The sequence below is a fragment of the Oncorhynchus tshawytscha genome, linkage group LG29 (genome assembly GCF_018296145.1).
Source record: "Oncorhynchus tshawytscha isolate Ot180627B linkage group LG29, Otsh_v2.0, whole genome shotgun sequence".
In the NCBI taxonomy this organism is placed as follows: Eukaryota; Metazoa; Chordata; class Actinopteri; order Salmoniformes; family Salmonidae; genus Oncorhynchus; species Oncorhynchus tshawytscha.
Window position 1 is genome coordinate 30,759,451 of NC_056457.1, and position 7,166 is coordinate 30,766,616.

Consider the following 7,166-nt stretch of genomic DNA (forward strand, 5'->3'; position numbering starts at 1 on the left):
CAACCAGCGAAGAACAAACACCATTGTAAATACAACCCATATTTATGCTTATTTATTTCTTTAACCATTTGTACATTGTTACAACACTGTTTTTATATATATGTATATATATATATATATGTGTATAATATGACATTTGTAATGTCATTATTGTTTTGAAACTTCTGTATGTGTAATGTTTACTGTTCATTTTTATTGTTTATTTCACTTTTGTATATTATCTACCTCACTTGCTTTGGCAATGTTAACACATGTTTCCCATGCCAATAAAGCCCCTTGAATTGAGAGAGAGATGGAGTGAGAAGGGGGAGAGAAAGAGAGGGAGAGAAAGAGAGGGAGAGAAAGAGAGATGGAGTGAGAAGGGGGAGAGAAAGAGAGGGAGGGAAAGAGAGATGGAGTGAGAAGGGGGAGAGAAAGAGAGGGAAAGAAAGAGAGATGAGTGAGAAGGGGGAGAGAAAGAGAGGGAGAGAAAGAGAGATGGAGTGAGAAGGGGGAGAGAAAGAGAGGGAGAAAAAGAGAGATGGAGTGAGAAGGGGGAAAGAAAGAGAGGGAGAGAAAGAGAGATGGAGTGAGAAGGGGAGAGAAAGAGAGGGAGAGAAAGAGAGGGAGAGAAAGAGAGATGGAGTGTGAAGGGGGAGAGAAAGAGAGGGAGGGAAAGAGAGATGGAGTGAGAAGGGGGAGAGAAAGAGAGGGAGAGAAAGAGAGATGGAGTGAGAAGGGGGAGAGAAAGAGAGGGAGAAAAAGAGAGATGGAGTGAGAAGGGGGAGAGAAAGAGAGGGAGAGAAAGAGAGATGAGTGAGAAGGGGGAGAGAAAGAGAGGGAGAGAAAGAGAGAGAGTGAGAAGCGGGAGAGAAAGAGAGGGAGAGAAAGAGAGAGAGTGAGAAGGGGGAGAGAAAGAGAGGGAGAGAAAGAGAGATCGAGTGAGAAGGGGGAGAGAAAGAGAGGGAGAGAAAGAGAGATAGAGGAGAAAAAGAGATGGAGTGAGAAGGGGGGAGAAAGAGAGGGAGGAGGGAGTGAGTTTTCTTACAGATACATCATCACTAACACACAGGTTAGAACACAGAGAAACAATGAGATCCAGGTACACTGTATGCAGGCAGGAGCTGTCTTATCGGCTGCTATCTGAATAGACAATCGGACAATTTATTTATTTATTTTTATTATTATTATTATTATTATGTTTTCTGCTTGGGCCTCTATAACTATATCTATTGTTTTTATTTTTGTTGTTGTGTGATTTGGATTAATCCCCTCTACCACACGGAATCCCACTAATCTACTGACGGAACGCAAGAGGTGGCTAATAACAGACCTCCATCCTATGCTAGCTTGCTACCGATGGCCGGGCTAGCTGTCTAAATCGCCGTGACCCCCAACCAACCTCTCCACTCACCGGACCCTTTTGATCACTCGACTAAGCATGCCTCTCCTTAATGTCAATATGCCTTGTCCATTGCTGTTCTGGTTAGTATTTATTGGCTTACTTCACTGTAGAGCCTCTAGTCCTACTCACTATACCTTATCCAACCTATTAGTTCCACCCACACATGCAATGACATCTCCTGGTTTCAATGATGTTTCTAGAGACAATATCTCTCTCTTCATCACTCAATACCTAGGTTTACCTCCACTGTATTCACATCCTACCATACCTTTGTCTGTACATTATACCTTGATGCTATTTTATCGCCCCCAGAAACCTCCTTTTACTTTCTGTTCCAGACGTTCTAGACGACCAATTCTTATTGCTTTTAGCCGCACCCTTATTCTACTCCTCCTATGTTCCTCTGGCGATGTAGAGGTGAATCCAGGCCCTGCAGTGCCTAGCTCCACTCCTATTCCCCAGGCGCTCTCTTTTGACGACTTCTGTAACCGTAATAGCCTTGGTTTCATGCATGTTAACATTAGAAGCCTCCTCCCTAAGTTTGTTCTATTCACTGCTTTAGCTCACTCTGCCAACCCGGATGTTCTAGCTGTGTCTGAATCCTGGCTTAGGAAGACCACCAAAAATTCAGACATTTTAATTCCAAACTACAACATTTTCAGACAAGATAGAACTGCCAAAGGGGGCGGTGTTGCAATCTACTGCAAAGATAGCCTGCAGAGTTCTGTCCTACTATCCAGGTCTGTACCCAAACAATTTGAACTTCTACTTTTAAAAATCCACCTCTCTAAAAACAAGTACTCACCGTTGCCGCCTGCTATAGACCACCCTCTGCCCCCAGCTGTGCTCTGGACACCATATGTGAACTGATTGCCCCCCATCTATCTTCAGAGCTCGTGCTGCTAGGCGACCTAAACTGGAACATGCTTAACACCCCAGCCATCCTACAATCTAAACTTGATGCCCTCAATCTCACACAAATTATCAATGAACCTACCAGGTACCTCCCCAAAGCCTTAAACACGGGCACCCTCATAGATATCATCCTAACCAACTTGCCCTCTAAATACACCTCTGCTGTCTTCAACCAAGATCTCAGCGACCACTGCCTCATTGCCTGCATCCATAATGGGTCAGCGGTCAAACGACCTCCACTCATCACTGTAAAACGCTCCCTGAAACACTTCAGTGAGCAGGCCTTTCTAATCAACCTGGCCGGGGTATCGTGGAAGGATATTGATCTCATCCCGTCAGTAGAGGATGCCTGGATATTCTTTAAAAATGCCTTCCTAACCATCTTAAATAAACATGCCCCATTCAAGAAATTTAGAACCAGGAACAGATATAGCTCTTGGTTCTCCCCAGACCTGACTGCCCTTAACCAACACAAAAACATCCTATGGCGTTCTGCATTAGCATCGAACAGCCCCCGTGATATGCAGCTGTTCAGGGAAGCAAGAAACCATTATACACAGGCAGTTAGAAAAGCCAAGGCTAGTTTTTTCAAGCAGAAATTTGCTTCCTGCAACACTAACTCAAAAAAGTTCTGGGACACTGTAAAGTCCATGGAGAATAAGAACACCTCCTCCCAGCTGCCCACTGCACTGAAGATAGGAAACACTGTCACCACTGATAAATCCACCATAATTGAGAATTTCAATAAGCATTTTTCTACAGCTGGCCATGCTTTCCACCTGGCTACTCCTACCCCGGTCAACAGCACTGCACCCCCAACAGCAACTCGCCCAAGCCTTCCCCATTTCTCCTTCTCCCAAATCCGTTCAGCTGATGTTCTGAAAGAGCTGCAAAATCTGGACCCCTACAAATCAGCCGGGCTAGACAATCTGGACCCTTTCTTTCTAAAATTATCTGCCGAAATTGTTGCCACCCCTATTACTAGCCTGTTCAACCTCTCTTTCGTGTCGTCTGAGATTCCCAAAGATTGGAAAGCAGCTGCGGTCATCCCCCTCTTCAAAGGGGGGGACACTCTTGACCCAAACTGCTACAGACCTATATCTATCCTACCATGCCTTTCTAAGGTCTTCGAAAGCCAAGTCAACAAACAGATTACCGACCATTTTGAATCTCACCATACCTTCTCTGCTATGCAATCTGGTTTCAGAGCTGGTCATGGGTGCACCTCAGCCACGCTCAAGGTCCTAAACGATATCTTAACCGCCATCGATAAGAAACATTACTGTGCAGCTGTATTCATTGATCTGGCCAAGGCTTTCAACTCTGTCAATCACCACATCCTCATCGGCAGACTCGGCAGACTCGACAGCCTTGGTTTCTCAAATGATTGCCTCGCCTGGTTCACCAACTACTTCTCTGATAGAGTTCAGTGTGTCAAATCGGAGGGTCTGCTGTCCGGACCTCTGGCAGTCTCTATGGGGGTGCCACAGGGTTCCATTCTTGGACCGACTCTCTTCTCTGTATACATCAATGAGGTCGCTCTTGCTGCTGGTGAGTCTCTGATCCACCTCTACGCAGACGACACCATTCTGTATACTTCTGGCCCTTCTTTGGACACTGTGTTAACAACCCTCCAGGCAAGCTTCAATGCCATACAACTCTCCTTCCGTGGCCTCCAATTGCTCTTAAATACAAGTAAAACTAAATGCATGCTCTTCAACCGATCGCTACCTGCACCTACCCGCCTGTCCAACATCACTACTCTGGACGGCTCTGACTTAGAATACGTGGACAACTACAAATACTTAGGTGTCTGGTTAGACTGTAAACTCTCCTTCCAGACCCATATCAAACATCTCCAATCCAAAGTTAAATCTAGAATTGGCTTCCTATTTCGCAACAAAGCATCCTTCACTCATGCTGCCAAACATACCCTTGTAAAACTGACCATCCTACCAATCCTCGACTTTGGCGATGTCATTTACAAAATAGCCTCCAATACCCTACTCAACAAATTGGATGCAGTCTATCACAGTGCAATCCGTTTTGTCACCAAAGCCCCATATACTACCCACCATTGCGACCTGTACGCTCTCGTTGGCTGGCCCTCGCTTCATACTCGTCGCCAAACCCTGTAGCACACGCTCCAGCAGGTATATCTCTCTAGTCACCCCCAAAACCAATTCTTTCTTTGGCCGTCTCTCCTTACAGTTAGTTCTCTGCTGCCAATGACTGGAACGAACTACAAAAATCTCTGAAACTGGAAACACTTATCTCCCTCACTAGCTTTAAGCACCAACTGTCAGAGCAGCTCACAGATTACTGCACCTGTACATAGCCCACCTATAATTTAGCCCAAACAACTACCTCTTTTCTACTGTATTTCATCTATTTAATTATTTTGCTCCTTTGCACCCCATTATTTTTATTTCTACTTTGCACATTCTTCCATTGCAAATCTACCATTCCAGTGTTTTACTTGCTATATTGTATTTACTTTGCCACCATGGCCTTTTTTTGCCTTTACCTCCCTTCTCACCTCATTTGCTCACATTGTATATAGACTTGTTTATACTGTATTATTGACTGTATGTTTGTTTTACTCCATGTGTAACTCTGTGTCGTTGTATCTGTCGAACTGCTTTGCTTTATCTTGGCCAGGTCGCAATTGTAAATGAGAACTTGTTCTCAACTTGCCTACCTGGTTAAATAAAGATAAAATAAATAAATGTAAAAAAAATAAATAAATAAAGGAGCAGATACGCATCTCACAGCATGGAGGGGTGTGGCCTGGAGATATTTTCCTGGAGGGGTGTGGCCTGGAGAGATTTGCCTGGAGGGGTGTGGCCTGGAGGGATTTGCCTGGAGGGGTGTGGCCTGGAGGGGTCTGGCCTGGATATGCTGGGATGTTTAGAGTTGTTTAAACTTCCTCTGTGTGTGTGTGTGTGTGTGTGTGTGTGTGTGTGTGTGTGTGTGTGTGTGTGTGTGTGTGTGTGTGTGTGTGTGTGTGTATGCGTGTGTGTACGCGTGTGTGTGTGTGTGTGTGTGTGTGTGTGTGTGTGTGTGTGTGTGTGTGTGTGTGTGTGTGTATGCGTGTGTGTACGTGTGTGTGCGTGTGTGTGTGTATGTGTGTATGTATGCGCGTGTGTGTGTGTGTGTGTGTGTGTGTGTGTGTGTGTGTGTGTGTGTGTGTGTGTGTGTGTGTGTGTGTTGTGTCAGGACCCATGTTTTCCTCTACTGCTTCAAAACCAATCCCAGATCCAGGAGACCCATGTGGAACAGTTTTCCTCTACTGGATCTGACCCTAACCCCTTCAATGTCTCCTGGATCTGACCCTAACCCCTTCAATGTCTCCAGACCCTAACCCCTTCAGTCTCCTGGAGACTAACCCCTTCACATGTCTCCTGGATCTGACCCTAACCCCTTCACATGTCTCCTGGATCTGACCCTAACCCTTTCACATATCTCCTGGATCTGACCCTAACTCCTGGAGACCCTAACCCCTTCACATATCTCCTGGATCTGACCCTAACCCCTTCACATGGGGACCCCTTTCACATGTCTCCTGGAACCCCCCCTTCACATGTCTCCTGGATCTGACCCTAACCCCTAACCCCTTCACATGTCTCCTGGATCTGACCCTAACCCCTTCACATGTCTCCTGGATCTGACCCTAACCCCTTCACATGTCTCCTGGATCTGACCCTAACCCCTTCACATGTCTCCTGGATCTGACCCTAACCCCTTCACATGTCTCCTGGATCTGACCCTAACCCCTTCACATGTCTCCTGGATCTGACCCTAACCCCTTCACATGTCTCCTGGATCTGACCCTAACCCCTTCACATGTCTCCTGGAGACCCTCCCCTTCACATGGATCTGACATTCACATGTCTCCTGGATCTGACCCTAACCCCTGTCTCCTGGATCTGACCCTAGACTCCCCCCTTCACATGTCTCCTGGATCTGATGAAAACAGATACCCTAACCCCTTCACATGTCTCCTGGATCTGACCCTATTCACATGTCTCCTGGAGGCAGATTACTATCCCATGAAACAGATGTAATCAGTCACGCCTCATAGGTGAACTAGATGGATACACACACACACACACACACACACACACCTACACACACCTACACACACCTACACACACACACACACACACACACACACACACACACACACACACACACACACACACACACACACACACACACACATACCTTCCTGACTCGAAAGTGAACCAGGTGGAGTCTCGTCCGTATCTCCTCAGTGAGTTGAGGGGCCACATGATCAGTTTGACGCGGGCGTTGTGGATGTCCCACAGGTAGATGTTCTCATGTGTGATCTGCATCGTACACTCCCCATAGATGTCCAGGTTGGGAGTGGGCATCAGGTACACGTTGAACCGCTCTGGAACAAAATACGTTTTTTTTTGTTGCTTTTATGATAAGAAGTAAGAAGTAAGAAATAGTAACAAGTAAGAAATAAAACCTGTCAATTTTACAAACAGAAAATATGTTTGAAATGGCAGAATAACATGGTAGTATTGTTACAACAGTAAAAATTTGACATTTGGATAGACTCTATTCCAGTCCTCATTTTGGCTGTTTTTAAACACTTTTCAAGCTTTTCAATAAAAGCAAAGGCTACAAATCAAATCAAATGTTATTGGTCACATACATCAGCAGATCACACACATTAGCAGATGTTAATGCCAGTGTAACGAAATGCTTGTGCTTCTAGTTCTGACAGTACAGTAATATATAACAACTCCCAACAACTACCTAATACACCCAAATCTAACAAGTAATCTAACAATTCCACAACAACTACCTAATACACCCAAATCTAACAAGTCAT

At 45.3% G+C, this 7,166-nt stretch overlaps 1 pseudogene; it reads right to left on the reverse strand.

Annotated features, from left to right (window-relative positions):
* LOC112227464 overlaps positions 1 to 7,166 on the reverse strand; it is a 79,369-nt pseudogene that overhangs the window by 37,815 nt on the left and 34,388 nt on the right.